The following is a 22,249-nucleotide window of genomic DNA, read 5'->3' as shown; positions in this document are numbered from 1 at the left end:
CCTCTCTCACAGCAAACCGCACGGACTTCACCACACCGCAACAACAATCAACACATAGATCGCAACAACAGCACGTGAGGACTCACTTCGATCCTATATGCACACCCAAGCTCAGCGCACAGTGAAAACCGACTGAAGCTGCCAACAGTACACCACCTCCCACTTTCCTACGCCCTCTTAACCCACTAAACCACCCCCCACCTTTTTGTTTACAGATCCGCCTGGACACCAACTCCGTTGGTGACGGTGCGCTATATAAATACCTTTAACATTAACACCCTTCACACATGACACTTATGCAAAATAAGTATCGGTCTCCCTCTCAGACAGTACCGCACCTGCACTCTCCAACACTGCTGCAATCTACTTTGTATGCCTAACACCTCTCATGCATCTCTTTAGGGAAGGGGTTTTAACACCTCAGTTTAGTGTGCCCAGGCCAGCACTTGTCAAGTGGGCGGTGGCCTGAAACTGTCACAAGTCTGGCCGGGGAGCACAGGGCAAAAGCTATGCACTGTAGAGTAGGGGAGATTCCGGAGGCAATGCTAGCATATAACAGAAGCAGGGTACATACCAAGCTGATCTGAGTTTGAAACAGATATTCACAGGAACTGCAGGGGCAGAAGCTGGCTGTAAACAAAGACAGAGAGAAAGCAAAGACAAGCAAATACTCTAGGCAACACGGATTGATCAGAATAAAGGGTGTACTGGAATATGATAAGAGGTCTCCAGGCATTAAGGTAAGCCCTTGAGATCGGCACCAGCAAATTGCTCTTAACAACGGTCATACAGCAGCATCATGGGTTAGGCGTGCCGAAGATACTGTTGTACTCAGTGCAAGGGTAAAACTAGAGACCATATCCTAAGCCAAGTAAGACTTCAAAGGACTAGGCAAAGGCAACAGAAGTCATTCCCTTATCTGATCTGAACGGAGACCAACCCAGGGGTCACACTGTAATTGGATTCAAAGCGCAGGTACAATAGTCGACCAAGATGTAATACAGGTAGAAAGCAGCGTTGAAAGAAATAACCAAGTACAGGACAGGATAGAGAAACACAGTACAAAGCATAGACTGGAATATCCATATACACAAGACAAAGGACCAAGGCAAGATGGGTCGATGCCAACACAGCGAATACGAGGGATTCTGGTAACTCAGAGTACTTAAGAACAGGCACTAGAACTATGGACTGAAGTGGAGAATATCGCGGGCAAGGAACAAACAGGAAAACTTCAAAAGGCTGGGTTTGCAGAAAGAAAGAGGAAAGCAAGGCAGAATCAGGACAAATCCGTGAAGCAGAAATGCTTACAGAAAACAGGGTGTTTACAGAAAGGCAGAAAAGATATCAATTAAGAACTGAATGTCTCAAAAGGTATCAGAAGACAAAAGCTGGAAATCGAGGAAAAATTGAATAACAGGCAGACTGCAAGGCAGGAAGGACAGAGGAGCAGGGCACAAGGCAGAGGCGAGTGGCAGGGCTGCCAGGCAGAGAGCCCAATGGCGCTGGGCAGAAGGCAAAAGCAGACTGTAGAGGGTGCTGTAAGCAGCAACAGGATTTAAAAGCCAAAATGAGGATTTTCAGGAAAGGTCAAAAACTGGTAACAGGAGCACAAGCACAAACTCCCAGTGGTAGCAGTTGACTGACAACTGCTTCTGTTCAAAGTGAGCTTATACAGGCCCTCCCAGCCACCAAGCCAACATGGTGGAGCTGATTGCAGTCTCATCAGAACAGAACAAAATCTCAGACCACTACAAAGCTTTACCTAAACAGAACCACCAGAAGCAAACCCAACACAAAATCACAGGTATCAACCCTCCTAAATTCTCTTTCACTGAAATATCTGAGGTAGATGTTTTAGATATCCTTAAACTTCTCAAACCTTTGCTATGCAAGGGCGATGCTTGCCCTCCCAAAATCATCAAAGAATGCGCTGAGCAACTCGCTCCTCTTATTACCGCCTTCATAAACGCCTCATTCAATACAGGCATAGTCCCCGACTGCCTCAAAGAGGCATGGGTCCATCCACTCCTAAAAAAAAAACACGCTAGACCCCTCTCAACCTAATAACTACAGACCCATAACAACAGTCCCGTTTCTTCTTAAAATCTTATACAAGGCTGCCCACAGACCAATCCAACAGTACCTCGAAACCAACTCAATCCTAGGAAAGAGACAATCGGGGCTCCACAAAGGACACGGAACAGAAACGCCTTACTAGATGTAATAAATCAAATCACCACCATCCTTGATCAGGGCAAGCCTGCCCTACTTCTGCTCCTAGATCTCTCAGCAGCGTTTGATTTAGTCGACCATAACACCCTGTCCAACCACCTCACGCATGCAGCGCACTTCTCCAATCATGCAGCAACCTGGATCACTTCCTTCTTCGAAGGCAGAGCCATGAAAGTGTTCTCCAATATAGCCAACACAGAGCCTACTATCATACACTGTGGTGTCCTCCAGGGATCCTGTACCGCCCCCACGCTCTATAATCTATTTACAAAGCCATTTTTTGATAAACTGGATGCCCTTGGGATCACATACACAAACTATGCTGATGACACTCGGGTGTTCCTTCCCCCTCACCGGGAGCTATCTCCAAGACGCAACAACCCTTCAAGAAATGTACTCCACAATCCAAGCTTGGATGACCACGAATGGCCTATGCCTTAACGGGGATAAAACTGAAATCATCATTCTTGGTCAAAAATCCACTCTAGCCAAACTGGGTCCGACCTATCTAAACTTCTGCGTTGACAACTGTGTCATCCCAATCCTGTCCTCAGTTAAAACGCTCGGAGTCCACATTGATGCTACACTATTCATGGATAAACAAGTTAGCGCCATTGTATCGGCCTCTGCTCTGAGTACCAAACTTATCAATGCCATAAAGCCATTTCTAACAAAAGACAACTGCCTCTCCATTGCCAGAGCCACCATAGGAGCCAAATTGGACTACTGCAATTCCCTCCTAGCTGATACATCCAAAAAAGAAAACCTAGCCAGGCTCCAAACCACCCAAAAAAACTCTCTTAGAGCAGCTCTCAATATTCCTAAAAGAGAACACTTTTCTCAAGCAAGAAAGACTGCACACTGGCTACCAGTAAAAGACCGAATCACTTTCAAAATTCTCTCCACCGCACACAAATGCATCAACTTTACCGCACCCTCTTACCTATCTGACTCTTTCTAGAACACAATCTACAAGGCCTACCAGATTAGGGTACACCAATCAACTTACAGTGCCGCGAATTGCTAGGGCAAAGGCAGGAGGATTAGGATTCCCTTATCTGGCACCTAAGCTATGGAACGCACTCCCCACAGCCCTCCAAGCTGAAACCTCTCTCATGCCTTCCGCAAAAGCCTAAAAACTGCCCTCTTCAATTAGCTGCTAGCCATTGTCTATACAGCACCCAGCTATGCTATCTGCACCTATCGTAACAATGCCACTTCCTTTTGCATGTCATACCTGAATGTAACTATGCTATGAACCTCTACTGTAACCAGAGCCACAATGCCCACGGGCTGCTGTGCGCTTAACAAATGTGAATAAATAAATCAGGCAGCTGTGTTCAATTAAGCCCAGCACTGGCTTCAGTATGCTGGAGCAGTTTCGAATTAAGGGCTCTCCAGCTCTCTGCAGCCTAGCCTGCAGTATCTTTGAACAGGGGAATGAAATCAGGTCCTCTGCAGTTCTTAGCTTGCTGCAAACACGTGTATTTAGTATGCCTCCTCCAGCCCTCTGCCTTTTGGACAGTATACATGTACCAGAATGCATCTGCTGGTTTAACCCAAAAGCCGGAATGGAACATGCAATTAGAATGGTCCAAAACTGCAGCGGTAAAACAAGTAAATAAATGCAGAGGCAGTTTGCCGGTTTTAACTTTGCAAGTATACCATAAACAAGGTTTCTGAATGTGCGCTTGTAGCGGTGCTGGGCGGCAGGTGAGTAGGATTGTGACAGCAACAAAGCAATCCAAAGACCGACTTGGTGTGAGGAAGAAGATGGCAGTTGGTAGGGACCCTGTCACTACCCCTCCTGCTTGTGCCTGCATGCTTTATAGCAGTATACCTTTGTCTCATACCATGCCTCTTTCCAACGCTTGCCAGTTTTCCTTTGTTCATTACAGAACATTGACGGCAGACTTGACTCCAAGACAAACAAGACTATTAACTTTCCAGCTAAAGGGAAACAGCCTCGGATCCAGTACGTAATTTCCAAAGACTCTGAAACATTCAACCCATTGATGTATCGTAGTTAATGAGATAACCGGAAGCCTGTTCAAATAAATGAACTACCTCTATAAGGGCTGGAAGCGAAGAACTAGTACGAGACATCGTCAACAAGCCATCATCCACATAAAGAGCTATCTTGTGTTCAGTCCTGCCGATTGGGATGCCAGTAATACTTGGTTTAGAGCCTATGCGACATGCCAGGGGCTCCATAATAAGGGGCGAATATCAAAGAAGACAGAGGGCGGCCCTATTGCGTTTCCCATGTAATCGTAATAGGTTGCGAGTAATGACTGTTAAGACAAATGGTCTTTAAGGTGGCGTAACAGGCCATGACAAAGCCCTATGAACTTTGGGGCCAAACCGAAATGTCTGGAGATTCTGGAGAATAAATCTCCATTCCACCGTATCAACTGCCTTATTGACATCCAGCACCAGCCGGGTCATCAGAGTTTAACAGTGCCACCCAATCATCATCACATTAATAACATGTTGGATATTAATAGTGTGTACTACGGCCTAAAACAAACTGTCTGATCTGGGTGAATCAAGGACAGGAGGCACTCCATCAGCCTGGTGGCCAGAATTTCGCAATAGATCTTCACATCGGTGTTGAGAAGTATAATCGGACGATGGGAGCCACATTGAGTGGTGTCCTTCATGGACCCCTATATTTAGAGTGACTGGGACTAATGAAGGGCATGATTTTCTGGGGGGCACTCTCCCAAGAGTGCAAGGATTGGATATAACAGAAGGCCACTTGCCAAGAAGTAAGATAAGTCGAGCCTGGGATCACCTTTGTACTTGAATGCTCCAACAGACTTCCCCCTGTGCACCCTGGAAGCAGTAAAGAATAAACCATGGCCTTAGGGACTAGGGATGGGTAGAAAAGGAGGCCACTTGCCAGGAAGTAAGATAAGACGAGCCTTGGCTCCAGTTTGCTTGTGAAGCCCTGTGTGCCCAGGAAGGCGTAAAAGACAAACCATTGCCTCCTTATATCAAAGGATTGGCCACATCCTTAGCCTACCAGTTTTAAGCACCCCAATAGCCACCACGAATCCCTGGCTAGTGAGTGGAAAGCCTGCAGTCAGAAATAACTGTTATACATATTGAGGAGCAAAAGTACCTTGCTATTGTTTCTATAGAAATGTTACATTTATTTTGCAAAAACTGTTCATCGTAAGTAGAAATACTTGTTTGAAGGGCAATGTAATTCTCTGGTCAGCTGTGGGTTTCTTGCCCATTGAGCCACCCCTGTGAATCCTGTAAATTGTACAAAGTGAAGTTGACTTACTGGCTTAAAAAACGAAAATTGCAGTAGCATTCGCTTGCACAGTTGCTTCTGAGGCTGGACCACTTAAGATATGATATGATACTTTGTTTGTATCGCACTTGTACACAAGTGTTTCAGAGCGCGATTATACAAGGGAGGGGGAACAAGGGAGAACAAACGACAATCTTACTAGGCCCAGTGACATTGAGAACGAGCAAGTGCATGGGAGAGGGGGAAATGTGGAAAGTGCTGAGCAAAAGGGATGCAAAATAAATAAGACCTAAATAAATAAAACAACAAACAATGGTAGAGCAGCCTGCAGGTGGCAAGTGCTGGGTTTAAGGCAACAGACAGGGTGTGTCTGATAAGTGCATAAAATGGTGGTGGGGGTGGACTGTAGGGTTATAGATGCAGACCCAGTTGCCAGGAGGCAGTGCGGGTGGCTGGCGGTGTGAGCAGGTACATGGGCCGAAAGTCAGAGGGTGACCAGGTGCACGATACCGAGATAGAACAGATCAGCAGGGGAGAGGAGAAGAGAAGGCAGAAGCAAAGAGGAAGGTCTTGAGGTGCTTCTGGAACCAGAGATGGTTCTCCTCAAGTTTCAGAGTGGCAGGGAGGCTGTTCCAGAAGGAGGCCCCAGCTGAAGACGAGATCTACCCCAAGCTAGTTTCTTTGAAAAACGACTGACCCTGAAGGAGTTAGAGGTGGAGGAGTGAAGAGCTCGGGAGGGAAGGTATGGAGGGACAGATGAAGGTATTTTGGGCCCAGGCCCCAGAACGCCTTGTGGACAATGCAAAGGGTCTTGAATTTAATCCTTGCAGCCACTGGGAGCCAGTTGGGAGATTTCAGGGCTGGAGAGATACGATCCCAGGGCTTGAGGCCAAGGACAAGTCTTGCAGTCCTGTTCTGGATGAGTTGCAGAGGGCGGAAAGTAGATGCAGGCAGATTTTGAAAGAGGCTGTTACAATAATCCAACCTAGAGGTAACCAGGGCTTGAGAGACAGTGAGCTTCTGGTGAAAGGAGAGGAAAGGCAGAATACCTCTGAGGTGGTGCAGTAGGAAGTTTGACTTTTTGGAGACATCAGAGATGTGGGCAGACGAGCAAAGCGTGGAGTCAAAGATGACCCTGAGGTTCTTAGCCTCGCAGGTGGGGGTAGGAGGAGGGCTAAGGGAGGTCGTCCCAAGAGTGACAGGAAAGGAGGGTGAAGGAGTGCCGATGAGGAGGATTTCCGTCTTGCTGGCATTCAGGCGGAGATCATTGGCGACACACCAATCCTGAATGGCAGATAGGCAATCGGGGATGAGAGACGGTGAAGAGGTGGGCGAGGAAAGCTTGAAAATAAGTTGTCATCAGCATAGCACTGAAAATTGGAGCAGAAAATGCCAATGCGGTGGGCGAGAGTTGCCAGGTATTGGTTGAAAAGCCAGGGTGAGAGGTTAGAGCCCTGGGGAACACTGCACGTAGAAAGGGAGATAGATGAAAGGAAGGACCCAAGTTGACGAAAGAGGTCAGCAAGTCCAGAGCCTGATCAGTGATACCCAGGTTGTCACAGAAGCGGTTGAGCAGGATGGTATGGTTGACTTTGTCGAAGGCAGGAGAGATCGAGTAGGATGAGGGCAGAGGGGTTGTTAGAGTCAAGGTTGGAGAGCAGTTCGTCACAGATGTTCAGGAGAGCAGTTTTTTGTGCTTCTGGCTGCTCTAAAGCCAGACTGATGGTCATGGAGTCAACCAACAGAAGCAGATTGAAGGTTAAGGTGCGAGATGGCCAGCTTTTCCATGAGTTTGCCCAGAAAAGGAGTGATGGAGATTGGGCGATAGTTAGCCAGGCAAGAAGGGTCAGGTGTGGGTTTCTTGAGAAGAGGGTGCACAGGGGAGTGCTTAAGAGGGGAGGGGAAGGCTCTTGAGGCTAAGGAATGGTTGCAGAAATCAGCCAGGGCACAAGCGAGGGTGTCAATATGGTCCTTGATGGTTTTGGATGAACAGTGAGGAACCTGTTTTTAAGAGACTCATAGATCGCACTTGTCTAGAGACCTCGTCGGGGGAGAAAAGAGGGAAGGACGAGAAAGAGGGTAGAGCGGGGTGGCTGTAGGAGGGCCAGAATTCACAGAAGGAGAGTGGAGAAGAGGGGGAGGGGGCGAGAGAGTGGACAGGATGTCCTGGGTTTTTGAGATGAAGTGAGAGGCAAGGGCCGTGCAAACGGCCTGGGAGGCGACAGGAGAGGTAGAGACTGCAGCAGGGTTGGCCAGCTCCTTGCAGATTTTAATGCGTTCGGCCGAGTTGTTAGATGCCGCAGAGACATGGGCTTGGATGTGGGCTCTCTTCTTAATGTGGGCAGGGAGTCTGTATTGCCTTTGGAGCAGGTTACAGGCCAGTTTGTCAAAGAATGAACAAGAAGCCCTCCATTTCCTCTCAGCCACCCTACACTTAGGTTTAAGTGTAGCTAGGTCATAGTCATACCAAGAATTGCACTTGGCCTTGGGCTTCAAACGGATCCTCATGACAGGGGCAAGAGCATCAAGAGGATCGGAAATGGAAGAGTAGAGCCTAGACAGGGCTGTGTCGGGATGGAAGTCAGCCAGAGGTGGAGTGGGGGCGAGAGAAGGTGGCGGCGAAAGCCTCAATGACACACTTCATGGGCCGGATGTCCGAGAAGGTAGGTGGCGGTGTTGGGGTTGGCTTGGCCTGGGTGGCAGAGAGGGAGAGATGGGAGGAGACGAAGGCGTGATCGCGCCAGGAGAGAGTGTAGTGGTCATTTGGATGGAGAGGGGCAGGTCACAGGAGATCAGGACATCAAGTGTGTGCTTTGCAGAGTGAGTCTTGATATGATATGATAGGTTATTTATAACGTGCTGAATACCCAAAGGTTTCTAAGCGCGGACCCGAGGATCGAACCTGCGTTGCTCCATGTCGTCTTGCTTCCAAGGCGAACATGTTGCCCCTGAGCTATCCTCCCGAGAGGAAGAACAAGCATGGAACGAGGAAGTGTACAATTACCTACCACGTGTCATAAGAAGCGAGAATTGTCATGGGGCTTTCCCTAACTGTGTACCTGGCAAACATATGTTCAAGATAACAAAGCTCCTACTTCAAGGCTTGGGTTGGCAAGGTCAGTGGATGAGCCTACAGGATTGTAACAGGGCCCAGGGACCAGGAGAGTTTTTGGGAGTATGCAGTTGGGAGCTTGAGAGCCAGCTAGTATGTGATGGTGCAGCAAGAACGATAGCAGTAGAGGCGAGGTCATGGAGACTGGTACTAGCAGCAAGGAGGTATCAGAGGACTCGCTCATTCGCGCTTTTCCCTTTATTGTGGCTGGTACCCTTCTTTTCTGGTCTCAGTCAGGGCTGGAAAAGAATACTATTTTCTCTCTTAAATTATTCCATCTCTTGGCTGCTGATGACTCTCAGGTCTTGGTCTCTTTACCCTCCTTCCCTTATCAAGTACATAGTATATGTGACCCTCCACTATTAAGTCTTTGCTCACACTCACCATCTCAACTCTTACAAGATACAATTGTTTTCTTCCTTGCACCTTCCCCCCAACCACTGGTCCCTGGGAAGAATCTTGAGAATTCGTCCCTTTACCCCTATGGAGAGCCCCCCTCTGTGAGGCTAGGGAGGTGAGCTACGCAATACCCTACCTAGGGGTAGAGATGTAAGCCGGACCTTATCAGGAGAGACTCCCCAATTGGGGGCAAGGCCTTCCGTTCTAAGGCGGAACTCCCTCGAAGATCCTTTAAATTGACACCAGTATGTCTGCCTGATGACATAACCTCTGAAGAACAACTTGAAATCTGTTATTTCTATCCTGAAACAGAAAATGTCCTACAGGGACGAAGAAGAGGCCCTATGGAGGCAGAGAGAATCAAGCAGCAACAGAGAAGAAGGAATTGCTTCTTACGCAGGATAAGCCCTCCAGCTATGTCATCCCAGGAGGAGTCTGGGGATAAAAAACATAGCTAGTGAGATTCAAAGTGAGACACGCACCGACTGCAAGCAGCAGAGGCGAGATGTGCAGCGTTCTGCAGTTGAGCAGAGCCATGGTCTGTCTGAAGTGCTGCAGTCGGTAGCAAATGACTCGGCAGGAAGAAGAACGGAGGCACGGCATCTAAAAGAAACCAGAGAGCATGAAGCACTGAGTATTGGCTTGACCGCAGGGACTATTTAGTGAACCAAGTGTTCAGCCAACATTGTTTATATGCTCTCTATATGGCAGGTTTGGGAACAGTGGAAACCCGAAATATCAAACTGCCCATCAGGAAGAAGCAAGGAGAGAGAGAGACCGATTGAGATTGGCGAGGCACCAGTAACTTAGGAAAGGAAGGTGATCCCAATACCGTGAAGAACCAAATGACATTAACCTTGGACACAGAAGATAATGGGAGACCTGGGGAAGGGATTGTGAATCATTACCTGAATGCTCTTACTCATCCCAGTCACAAGTAAAGACATAACGAGGGTTAATTACACGTTTTATTTGACTGCTCCTACTCGAGTAAAACCATAGGAAGAGTGAAGGAAAATCATTACTGGACTGTTCCTACTCATCCGAGTCACGAGAATGAAGTGATAAGCAGAGTGAACGGAAATCATTATTGGACTGCTCCTACTCTGGGCAGTCACGAGAGTAAAGATATATTAAGAGTGAATGAGAATCATCAATCCAGTCAAGAAAGAGAAAACACAACACAATTAGTGAAAGGAAGTCTGAAAGACAAGTATACTGGAAAATATCTAATAGAGTATCAGTCAGACCAAGAAGGTCCAAAAGACAGACAAGAGTCAGTCATACAAAAAAAGTGTGACAATGAAAAAAATGTTGGGAAAGTGCTACATAAACTTGAGAATGGAAGGTTCAAGGCAATTGAACTATTAAGAGGTATTGCCAAGCGGAACAGTAATTGTTGGGAAAGTAACTAAAGGAAAGAGAGAAGGATCAATCGTTATTAAAAAAATCAATTAGATAAGATTAGGGACGAAGGCAAGTCTGCCCTGCTCCTCCTGCTAGACGTAGCTGCGGCTTTTGACCTGGTCCACCACCTCACCACTCGCTGCTCATTACTCCTAGGTTCCGTCCCCTTTCCTCCATACTTTTGGGACATTCCGTCCAGTGGGACGGGACTGGAGCACTTTTGTAAAAAAGCATCAAATTGAAAAATGTGTCCTTCTCTTTTTACGCGGGGTACCGCACGTGGCCGTAACCCCGCCCTCATGAGCTCTGCATCGCCCTTCAATCCTTTTCTGCACCCGGTCGGGGCTGGACGCATATGCATCACCAGGAACAGATTTTTCTTCTTTCCCGTTGTCCTTCTCTCTGCTCCGGTTCTGCGGTCGCGTAGTCCTCCGTCTATGCCGGATCGTTTGGGATTTGTCTCTTGTTCCTCTTGCGAATGTCGCTTCGCTAGGGTGGATCCCCATTCTTTCTGTTTGGAGTGTTTGTGACCGGATCATTGTTGGGACTCGTCTTTCTACTGCGACTCCCTTTCGGTCCAGGCATTCAGCGTCGTCTTAGTCGGTGGGAGGAGGTCTTCCAGCAGGTTCCTCCACCGCATTTTCAACTCTTCATCGACGAAAAGAAGAGATGCCCGGTAAGTTCCTTACTTTTTAGGGTACCCCGGCCGGGGGGTGTCCTTCCCGAGGTCCTCCAGGTCCGGAGGAGCTTCAAGAGTGCTGCTACCATGGTTTCCCCTGAGGTGCATCGCAGGCCTAATAGGCTTACCAGGGTTTTCTCCAAGGGTTCCCGCAAGGGGCCTGCCGACAACGGATTACGATCCGAGGTTCACCAATCAGGTGCTAATAGCCAGCCCAGTTGTGCTGATGCTTTGGGTACCAGAGTTTGCTCCGAGGTCTCCTTGTCTGGAGGTTCCCATACAGACACTGGGTGCACCCTGAGGCCTCTATTGAGGCTTTATGAACCGAATCACGGTTCGAGGCCCCTCTCAGGGGAGCTATACAGACCAAACTCAGTTCCGAGCTTCCTCTCATTGAGGCTAAAGTGTGTACCGATAGAACTGAGAGACCCGTTAAGGTCTTGTCTGTGAGGTGGATTCCTCAACATTCCTGCGCTCGTGGTGATACTGGTTCTGTTGAGGGGGCACCAGGAGAGGTCGCTCACCATATCTCCTCTGTTACCGGCTTTGCCGAGGTTCCTCTCTTGGAGGACAATTCAGGGGCCCCTTCAGGATGTCCAGTAAACATCCGAGGCCCCACAATACCGGCTCTGCCGAGGATCCTTGTGTCAAGGCTAAAGTTTCGATCAAGTCCCCTGACCATCCTGTGGAGATAACTGCCTCATCCACACATTTGACGCAGTTCTCTTCAAGTGTGGACAAAATGGCGGGCCTTCCCTCGTGGTCTACGGCGGCCATTTTGGATTCTTCCCTTACACCCATGCTATCGACGACAGGTGCTGGCAACCTTCTTTTTGTTTAACAACCGTTTCCACGGGTCAGTGCGAATCTGTTCCGCCCATCTTATGATTGGCGTGCTCGGATGCCACTACCGCATACGGCCTTGCTTCCTGGCAGCCTTCCTCATTACGTTTGTGGGGATTTGCCCCTTATGAGCGGGCTATGCCCACCCGAGTGTCTAAATCTTCATCAGAGGATGCCTTTTTCAGGATGTTTCAGAGACTTATGCACTCTGACTCCATGAGGGAGTACTTTAAGGGCCTCTCTTGTAGCTCTGCCACCAGGTTTCCCACAAGGGCCTAGCAGGCGTACCAGAGATTCCTCAGAGGGACCTGACGGACCTGCCAGTACCAGACATTGTTCCGAGGTTCACCATCACAGTGCTAAAGTTAAGCCCAGTTTGGCTGGGATACCAGGGTTCACACTGAGGTCTCTGTTTCTGGGGCTTTCCCCGCTGTAACCAGGTTGAAACCTGAGGTTCCTCTTGTGGAGGCTAAAGTCTGTACCGAGTCCCGATTCAAGGCCCCTTTTAAGGGAGCTTAAAGTACCAGGTTGAAACCTGAGGTTCATATTGTGGAGGCTAAAGTCTATATCGACGGATCTGAGAGGCCTTCTCAGAGGGTCTTGTCAGTGAGGTATTGTCCTCAACCGTCCCACGCTCTGGGTCATGGTGGTACCGGTTCTGTCGAGGGGGCAAACAGTGGGGGGGATCACGGACTGCATTCCCTCTGGTACCGGCTTGTCCGAGGTTCCTCCGTTGGAGGCTCATTTTGAGACTGGTTTGAAGATGTCGACTTAACATCTGAGACCACCCAGTCCCAGCTCTGCAGAGGATTCTTGTAAGGCTAGAGTGTTAGTTAAGTCCCCTGACTCTCCTGAGGAGGCAATTGCCTCAGCTACGCATGTGACGCAGTTCTCTTCAGTGGCGACAAATGGCGGCCCAACCTGCGTGACCTACGGCAGCCATTTTGGATACCTCCGTTACACCTACGTTCACAAAGTCTGGTGCTGGGAGCATTCCTTTCGGCAATAGTAACCTGTTCCGCCCTTCTTTTGACCAGTGTGCATGGGCTCTGCTGCCTCATACTGTCTCACTCCCTCCTGCCTTTGCTCCACTGATCTAAGTGGACCCGGCCGGTGGTGGACCCTCCTGGCAACCATCCTCCTTGTGTTCAGGGTGGCGGGGGGTAGGTCCCTTACGAGCAGTTTCTTCCTATTCGACACAGAAGCCCTCGGTTGACGATGAGTTTTTTGGGAAGTTTCAGATGCTCATGCACTCGGACCCCATGAGGACGTATTTCAAGCGTCTTTTCACTCCTGTTCCACCCCGGCTGCTCCGATTCAGTTTTTCTTTTAAGACCTGAGGCGGTAGACGTGGAGGACCAGTCTTCTGCTGCCGGCTTGTTGGGATGAGACTTAAGCGGATGAGGGTGGCGATGAGCCGCCCTGCTCGGTGAGAGCATTCCATGACCGGGAGGGGCTTGTGTAGCTCTGTTACCAGGGATTCCCCTGAGGTGCCTCAAGGGCCTAATGGGCGCACCAGAGTGTTCTCTGAGGGTCCCTCAGAGGACCTGCCAAAACTGGACGTGGCTCAGAGTTTTACCATTTGGGTGCTAAGGTTCAGCTCAGTTTGTCTGTGGCTCTGGATACCGGGGTTCGCCCTGAGGTCTCCATTTCTGGAGCTTGCCACACCGAACCATGGTTTGAGGCCTCTCTTGAGGGAGCTGTATGTCCCGGGTTAAAACCCAAGGTTCCTCTAAATACAGTACCGACTGAGTCGAGGGATCCTCTAAGGGTCCTGTCGGTAGGGTACATTCCTCAACCGTTCCACACTCTGGGTTGTGGTGGTACTGATTTTGTCGAGGGGGCAAAGAAGGTGATCAGCAACAGGCCTTCCCGTGCCGGCTCTGCCGAGTTTCCTCCATTGGAGGCCAATTCTGGGTCAATTCCTAGGTTGTCCACTAAACATCCTAAATCTGCCAGCACCAGCTCGGCCGAGGATCCTTGTTTCAAGGCTAAGTGTTTCTTAAGTCCGCTGATTCCCCTGATTGGACAGTTGACTCATTTTCTCCTATGTCGCAGTTCTCTTCAGGTGTTAACTAAATGGCGTCCCAAACTCCTTGGTCCACGGTGGCCATTTTGGATACCTCCCTTACACTAACTTTCATGACGACTGGTGCTGGGAGCATTGCTTTTGGGGATGAGCAGCTTTTCCACGCCATGTGGACAACAAAGACCCGTTTGTCGGTCCTGGCGACAGCTTCAGCTAAGGCCCCTTGTACACAGCGGTCAGGGTCCCAGACTCGATCCTTCCCTGGGATCAGGGGGATGCACGGTCGCTGTGCACCCTGATCTGAAACTCCTGTTGGTAGCCCCGCCTTAACCGGCAGCATCAAGGTACTTGGTTTTTCTCTCGGCCATCAGCCTTCTCTACAGGGACAGGTAATCCCCTGCCGACAAATCACCAAATGATATTTTTGTCAGTCACACTACACTTTGGTGGGAGGACAAATCTCGTTTCATCTGGAGGCGTGGCAAACCATCACCGAAGTCTGGTGAGGTTTTTCCATCGTTTAGGCGGGTTTTCGCTTGCCCTTTCCTCCTACCCCACCCTTGCAACCTCTCTTCCAACAGATCGGGATGCCCTCCCTCTGAGCAGAGGTACAGAAACTTCTATACCTCAGAGCGGTGGAACCTGTTCCCCTCATGGAGCAAGGGAGGGGCTAGTACTGCTGTCTTTTCACAGTGCTCAACCAGGCTGGCCTGCACACTATCTTCGGTCTTTCCAAGAGAGATTCAAGTTGATCACGCCCTGCCAAATAAAGTCCTCTCTTTGGAAGGGCAATTGGCTCAGTGTGGGGTCTTCCAGGATGCATAAATGCACATTCTGACTTGGAGCCCGCATATGAAATATCTGCGGTTCTCCATGGGAGCAGAACACTTCAGATTAGGGTACTTCCTTTTGTCTCGGCTCAGCGAGACGCACAGGAAACTCCTCTGAGGGGCACCGCAGCGGTCGGTCTCGCAATACGGGATCTTCTTCCAAGATTCCCCATTTGGGGCTAAGGCTGACCCCATTTCTGCTGTGTTTTTTGGATACCAGGGTTCGCCTTGAGGCTTCTCCATCTGGAGCTAACTGTACTGAGTCTTGGCTCGAGGCCCCTATAAAACGAGGGTTAAACCTGAGGTTCCCCTGCTTGGGGCTAAATCGGTCACCAATAGAACTGAGAGTCCCTCATCGAGGGTCCTGGCTGTAAGGTATATCCCTAAGCCTTTATGCGTGCACGACAGTGGTGATACCAGGTATGTTGAGGGGCCGAAAGAAGGCAGTCACGCACCACAGACCTTCCAGTACCGGCTCTGCCAAGGCTCCTCCACTAGAGGCTAATTCTGGGTAAGCCCCTGACTTGTTGAGTAAACACCCTAGATCTGCAAGTACAGGCTCTGCCGAGGTTCCTTGTTTCAAGGCTAGGATGGCACGCCAGGCCCCTGACTCCCGTGGGGAGACTATTGTTCCACTTGCTCCTGTGACACAGGTTGCCCCTGTTGTTTGATAATGGCGGCCCAACCTCTGCGGGCCATGGCAGCCATTTTGAATACCTCAGTTAAAGCGAGGTTTTACATCAACAAGCAGGGTTACACAGACTCTCCTCTCCTTGTGGATCTTGCCATACAAATTTGCCATACAAATTTGGGCTGGGCCATCCAGTATATGATTTGTCTCCAGGCTCCACACACCTCAATGTGACCGCAGATTAATTCCGTCGCCAGTCGGCATCAGTTATGAGTGTGAGATGAACAGCAATATCATCTCCAACTTTTTTCCAGCAATGGGGCACGCCAGAGGTGGTCCTCTCTGCAGCTTGTGGGTCAACATGGAAGCTTATGCTTTCCCCTCATTGCTTCCTATCTATTGGTCGCTCTGTAAGCACATCGAACCATTGCCAAAGCAGCTACGTGGGCTTTTCCATCAGTTTTTGGTAAGCATTACTGCTTAGACCTGAGCTCCAGAGCCGATGCTCAATTCGGGCAGGCTGTTCTTAAAAAAACTTTTTCAGTAAGGAGGTTCCATCCACCTGTATTTCCTGTAAGGAGTGCTTGGTAATCTCCCAAAAGTATGGAGGAAAGGGGACGGGACGTAGGAGTGTAACAAAGTTACTCACCGTAGTGACTATCTTACTCCTAGTCCATAGTCCCCTTTCCTCCATACGCCCACCCGCCGTCCCCTCTAATAAGTTTCCTCCATTATTACTTAAAAGGTCTCAGACCAGGTGATAGAAAAGGACTGAAGGGCGATGCGCGGGGCGGAGCTCAGGAGGACGGGGTTAAGGCCACGTGCGGTACCCTGCATAAAAAGAGAAAAGGGACACATTTTTCCATTTGATGCTTTTTTACAAAAGTGCTCTGGTCCCGTACCACTGCACGGAATGTCCCTAAAGTATGGAGGAAAGGGGACTATGGACTAGGAGTAAGATATTCACTACGGTGAATGTTAGGGAGAATTATAAAAGCTAATTTCGCAAACCTAGTGAGTCCCCCAGCAGCTTTGCTGGATTTTTGGGGTTTGTTTTTTTCTCCTGCTAAGAGTGAGACTCTTTTACTCCCACTCTTTGGCATGATTTGAGGTATGTCTCTGACTGTTTGTGTGATTTTGGGCTATGGGGTATTTTACTCCATAGGGTATCATCTGTTTTTTTGTGTATGTGTTACACAGCACCCTCAGTGCAGTAACACAGGAGTGTCATAGTGACCCCCAAACATAGACTCCATACCCTGGGACTGACTACTGTCGCCCAGGGCATGTAAAGTCACCATTGACTTTACTAGTCTTAAATTGGGAACAGAACCAGTACAAAGCAGGGTCTTTGGGACTGGAACTTCTGAAGTCGCCACAGGACCTAAGAATCCGAAGAAGGAAGAAGCTGAGCCATCTGCAACGACGACACCACAGGTGAAGCCCTGCTGCAACTACCTCACCACTTTCCCGACGACAAGAGAAGATCTTCTGCTGGACGAATCTTCTTCCTCTGAGCTAGTGGGACCAACCAGTTCGCCCTTTTTCGCCTTCCAAAGACGTCTCTTGGTTGAATCGCCTATGCCAAGCACCCCGGCGGCCAGATAGCCAAGCTTCACCACTTTGACCGCGAATAAAAGGAACGCACCTTTTATCGACGAACTCCGCGGCTGGTTTCATCCCTGTGCAGTGCAACGACTCCACGTTTCCTCCTCGACGAGATGCTCTCATCCCCTGGTCAAAACAACGAACTGCAACCACTGCCAGGAACAACTGCCACCGCTGGAACTTCCTCTCTGTTAAAGGTGCTGTCTGCCCTCCCTTTCTTTGATTTGCCCAAGGTGACCCTTAAATCCTTGGCTTGCCAACTGGGTTGGCGCCAGAACGTCTAACTTTACCTTCTCGAATCGCCCCAACCTCTTTTGAACATTCTGCAAAGACTTTTAGTGCCTTTTTAAACCGTGCGATCCTAGGCACATTTCACTTTGCTCCATTTAAAGTTGGCCTGGCCTATGAACTTTGGCTCTACAGTATATACTGCCTTTATTCCTTTGGTGAGAACTCCTAAAAGTGTTGGGACCCGTTTTATTTCTATGCTCTGCCTTTTTCTCTCCCTTTAACCGAACTATTGGAGTGCCATCAGGTTATGCGCTCACATCTGTTTAACAAATTGTGGTGTTTTAATTCTGACTTGTCTAATAGTTATTAAGAGAGGTGTGTATACTTTACCTGACTGTGTTTTAACTTGCTTTTTATTTAGAGTGCTAGTGTATTGCCTAAAGTGTGTTTTAAATAAATAATTATATACTTTTTATACAAAGCTCTGGTCAGTGCTTGTTTGCTCTACTGTATTTTTGGTCCTATTGTGTATACTCTATATACTGCCCTACTCTTCTTGAGAGCGGTCTAACTGCTGAGCCACAGCTACCAGGTAAATCTGGGTGGTGCAGACCGCTACCAATTAGGTTTACTGCTTACTCCTGTAGTATTAATCTTTTTGCAGTGTTCCCCAAGGGAACTGCACAGGATTCTGCCTAACAGTGAGTAACTTTGTTATACTCACCTTCAGCCACTGCCTGGATAGCCTTGTTCCTGAATGGAAGAATCATGAGGGTTTTCTCAGAGATCGGCAACGCCTCTACCTCTCCTATCACCTCTGGTGTGCCACAAGGATCCTGCATCGCCCCTACGCTTTACAATATCTTCACCCAGTCCCTATTCCACATTTTAGATTTCCTCGGCATAGCATACACTAACTATGCCGATGACACTCAAATCTTGATCCCCCTCACAGGCAACTACATAGAAGATTCTAACACCCTGAACTCGATCTACTCCTCAATTCAGACCTGGATGGCTCCCAGTCATCTCTGCCTGAACAGTGACAAAACAGAAATCCTGATTTGTTGGCCCACCAAGCGCCCTAAAGAACCTCAACAATCAATATTTTGCCTTCATGATCGACAACTGCTCAATTCCTGTCTCAAAACCATAGAGAGCTTGGGGGTCTACCTAGACGCCTCACTCACCATGACCAGACAAGTGAGTGCCATTGCCCCTCAGTAGCCTACGCTACTAAGGTCCTTAATGCAGCCAGACCATTCCTCTTGAAGACCATTCCTCTTGAAAAATAATTGTCTAGCCATTGCCTGTGCAATCATTTGCTCCAAGATCGATTATTGCAATGTCTTATTCAATGGCACCTCTTCCAGAAACATCCTCAAACTTCAAGTCATCCAGAATAACACCCTCAGAGCAGCCCTGAACATCCGAAAAGAGAGCATATCTCGAGTGCTAGAAGAGACGCAGACAGGCTCTCCATTCAGGAGCAGATCATTTTCAAAACACTATCCATTACCCACAAGTGCTTTTCCAACGCCCACTCCCCAAGACCCACTAGGACCCCTTACACTGACAGGCTTATTGTTCCAAAAGTGAAAAAATGCAAAGCTGGAGGTTCCAGCTTCCCTTACCTTGCTGCCAAGCTCTGGTACAACCTCTCACCCTCCTTGAGGGCAGATAAATCCTACTGGATCTTCCGCAAAGCATTAAAAATTCAGCATTTCACCTAAATCTGAACTCCCCACCTCAGGCCGATCGCATCACCATGAACTAAATCCTGCCCCACTGTCCTAAGCTTTTGTAGGATAATTGCCAGTCAGTCATGATTCTGTTAATTGGTACGAAAGCTGCCATCAGGTTAAGCATATTTTTCCTTGTTTCTGCATGTAACTATGCCAGTTCAACACTAGACTAAGGTGCTGCTTTGTAGGATTGCCAGTGGGTCATAAGTCTATAGGTTTGCATAATTACTGCCATCAGGTTATACCTACTTTACTTTGTACCTGTATGTAACCATGCATGTTCCACACTAGCTTGTCTAGTACTTTGTACCTGAAACAGCACCTCAATGCCTATGGGTTGTACTTGCGCTTTACAAATTAAATAAATAAATACATGAATACAATTATAAGGAGAACAAGGAAAAGAAGCACAAAGTCAACACTTTACCACATGAACTGTATGAACTGATAAGAATGACTAGAAGAGGTTATCTGAAGATCTTTTATTGAAGCGTGATTGAAAGTCAAGTGAGAAAACCTTAGAAGTGTGAGGTATCATGAGTAAGAGTCAGACATAGAGGCACCGTGTTGATTGCTATGAACTTTTATTAAAAGAAATGGGTTGCAGAAAAGCCTCTCTGTCCCTAACTCTAGGAGGGATTCCCATGCCTTAAAAAAATTAACTATGGTCTCTGTCAAGATGTAAAAAGTAGTGTTGATGTGTTTGACTATACTGTTTGGACATGGTATGTTGTAATTTTGAGAAAAAATGTATTAAAAGAAGTTTTAAAAAAAAGATGTCCAAGTAAGCTTTCAGTCCTATGTCCAAAACTCTACACTGAGACTCATACGCTAAACCTATCATAAAGTGCAAAAGGGCTTAATGTTCTCTAACTAAAACTTGCAGCTGTAGTTCACAAGTTAATCTCAAAGTTCCAAAAGGATATCAAATAAATAAACAACCAAACGTTCCAGCATCATTCAAAGGGGTTTCCCTTACCCTAAGCCTCTTAGTTATTTCACAGTTCACAGTCTGATAAGCACCAAGAGGGTATTCACCTCCTCTTAGCCTTTTGTCCACTTTCAAGTATATGGTAAAGATTTTGTATCAAGAGATTGTTCTTTCTTCTCGTTACAATCTCTTTCTTCCAAGGGGCTCGTTTCCCTTCCCCTAGGTTTCACACATTCACAAGGTTTCTTTACTTTCTCCTCTGGCTTGCTTTCTGCACAGTTCAGGTGTGAGTCTCCTGACTCTTGAATAAAAAAAGGCCTGGTATACTCTCCTGCCAGAACTTGGTTAAAACTTCACTATTTGTATTTTGGGTGTTGGTCCCAGACTCCAATTCAAATTGACTGGTATACTCTCCTACCAGGACTTTGCCAATGTTGTAACACTCTCTTATTTTCATATTCTTTTCCATTAGAGTATTGGGCCTTTACCCACCTTTCGGTCACAACTTCACATGCTTGCCAGGTTCCCCCAGCTCCCCTGCCTGGGTTCTCCCAGGCTTTCCAATTACTTTGAATTGGCGTGCAGTGTATGCCTCGAAGTGGTCCAATCTCCCTGTATGGGCTCACCGGACGGTCTCTCCTGGCTGCTTCAGCGTTCTCTGCGGTCTGCGCTTTGCCCAGCAGTGATCTTCGTCTTCTGGCCAGCGTCACATAGGCTACCTGGTCCTTGCACTGCAGCAGCTCTCCCAGTAGAGCTTCTCTTGCTCCTTCTGCCCAGCGGATCTCCGGTCTCAGAGCCTGCTCCTCCGACACTGCCACAATCTCACTTGCTCTCCGGTCTGCTCGGCGTCCCTCCAGTTTCGCAACCTGTGTTGGGTATGGTGCGTCTCCATCTTGTCAGGTGTTTTAAAGTTCCCAGCATTGGTCAGCTGTTCATAACAACTAGCCTGTACTGTATGGTTCTCGGTGGGCACGATCTTCAATACTCTGGTCCTCTTCCTCATCTCAGTGGGCCCATAGGAACAAGTATGTGTTAGTCTATGGTATTTAACAGGAAGTTCCAGATTACAATATGCCATACATATCTGGGAAGCTCATGACTGTTGACTGTTATCCCTCACAAGGGGGGGCAGGGTATGACAGGTCTTCTTTTACTGAGCCATCTTGACCCCACCAAGGTTTGTCTCCCCCTATGTGGTTCTCCCGCAGATAGCCATCCCCAGGGTTGGAGTAGGGTAGTTTCTGCCTTTCCCTGGCCACATGAGAGATTTCCCTGGGAAAGTAGTGACAACATTGCTAGATTCGTCACGGAAGGGAGGGCTTCTCCTTTGTTGTTCGAACTAGTGGGAGGGTCAGATAGGTTAGAGTTGGACAGTGGATGGTTCTTCATTTATAGACGGTCACAGTCGACTGACAAGCACCTTAGCTAGTTTTGTTAGGTAAGGAAGCCTCATAGAATAGGGTAATTCTTTAATAAAATGAGTGGAATGTCTAATCGGAGTCTGTGTCCTTCTGACCTACCACATCCCTCACTCCTTTTATTCTCTTTCCTCCTTTTTCTTTCATTTTCTGCTTGCAATTTAGGCCGCATATAAAATCCTTCACTCTTTCTTGTCTTACGTTTCTTATCTTGCTCCCTCTTTCAGCTCTCAACTTTGCAACCTTTGGTGAATATGCCCATTTCTTTCCTTCTATGCCGCTGTGGCTCTTGTTCACACCCTTTTTTTTTGTCATCTTTACTGCTGTGCCCCACTTCTCGGTTTTCAGATCTTTGCACTCTCTCCTTCAAATGCTGTCTTTAATCCTGCCAATGTTTTCTGTTTCTTCTCTCAACCCGTTCTCTTCTCTCACTCTCTCCCCCTCTTTAGTTTCTCTTTTTTGACTTCCATATCTGCTCGACTTTAGTTTTTCTACCTTATATTGCCTTCAAATGTGTCCATAGTTAGTTTAGCTCTGTATTACCTCTTTTCCCTTGTCTCTGTTTATTGTATCCCTGACTCTTCTTGGCCCACACCTCTATACTTACTAACGTCCCTCACCCTCCCTGTGCATGGTCCTGCTTTCGTTCCTTCGCCCTCCTTGCTTCCAAACACTGGAATTATTTTCCCTGTGCTCTCTGCTCAACCTCAATTCTCATCTTTCTGATCTTCCCTTAAAACTCTTTTTTCTATATCTAATCATGAAGAGTATAATACCATGCTGTTCGCCTTCAGTTTGCTCATGTACTTTTATTGTCCCCACTCTTTTGTAATAGGATACAGTGTGTAGCCACATTGCAAATTCAGATAAATAAAATGAGTTTTAT

General features: G+C 47.9%; 1 protein-coding gene across 7 annotated transcripts in view; it reads left to right on the top strand.

Moving 5' to 3' along the window:
• The window catches only part of LOC138567600 (uncharacterized), a 1,191,853-nt gene that overhangs the window by 311,557 nt on the left and 858,047 nt on the right, over window positions 1–22,249 (top strand). The gene's annotated exons all lie outside the window — the stretch shown is intronic.

The sequence above is a fragment of the Ambystoma mexicanum genome, chromosome 2p, assembly GCF_040938575.1.
Source record: "Ambystoma mexicanum isolate Mex_15411 chromosome 2p, UKY_AmexF1_1, whole genome shotgun sequence".
Classification (NCBI taxonomy): Eukaryota; Metazoa; Chordata; class Amphibia; order Caudata; family Ambystomatidae; genus Ambystoma; species Ambystoma mexicanum.
This window is presented reverse-complemented; position numbering and strand designations above follow the sequence as displayed.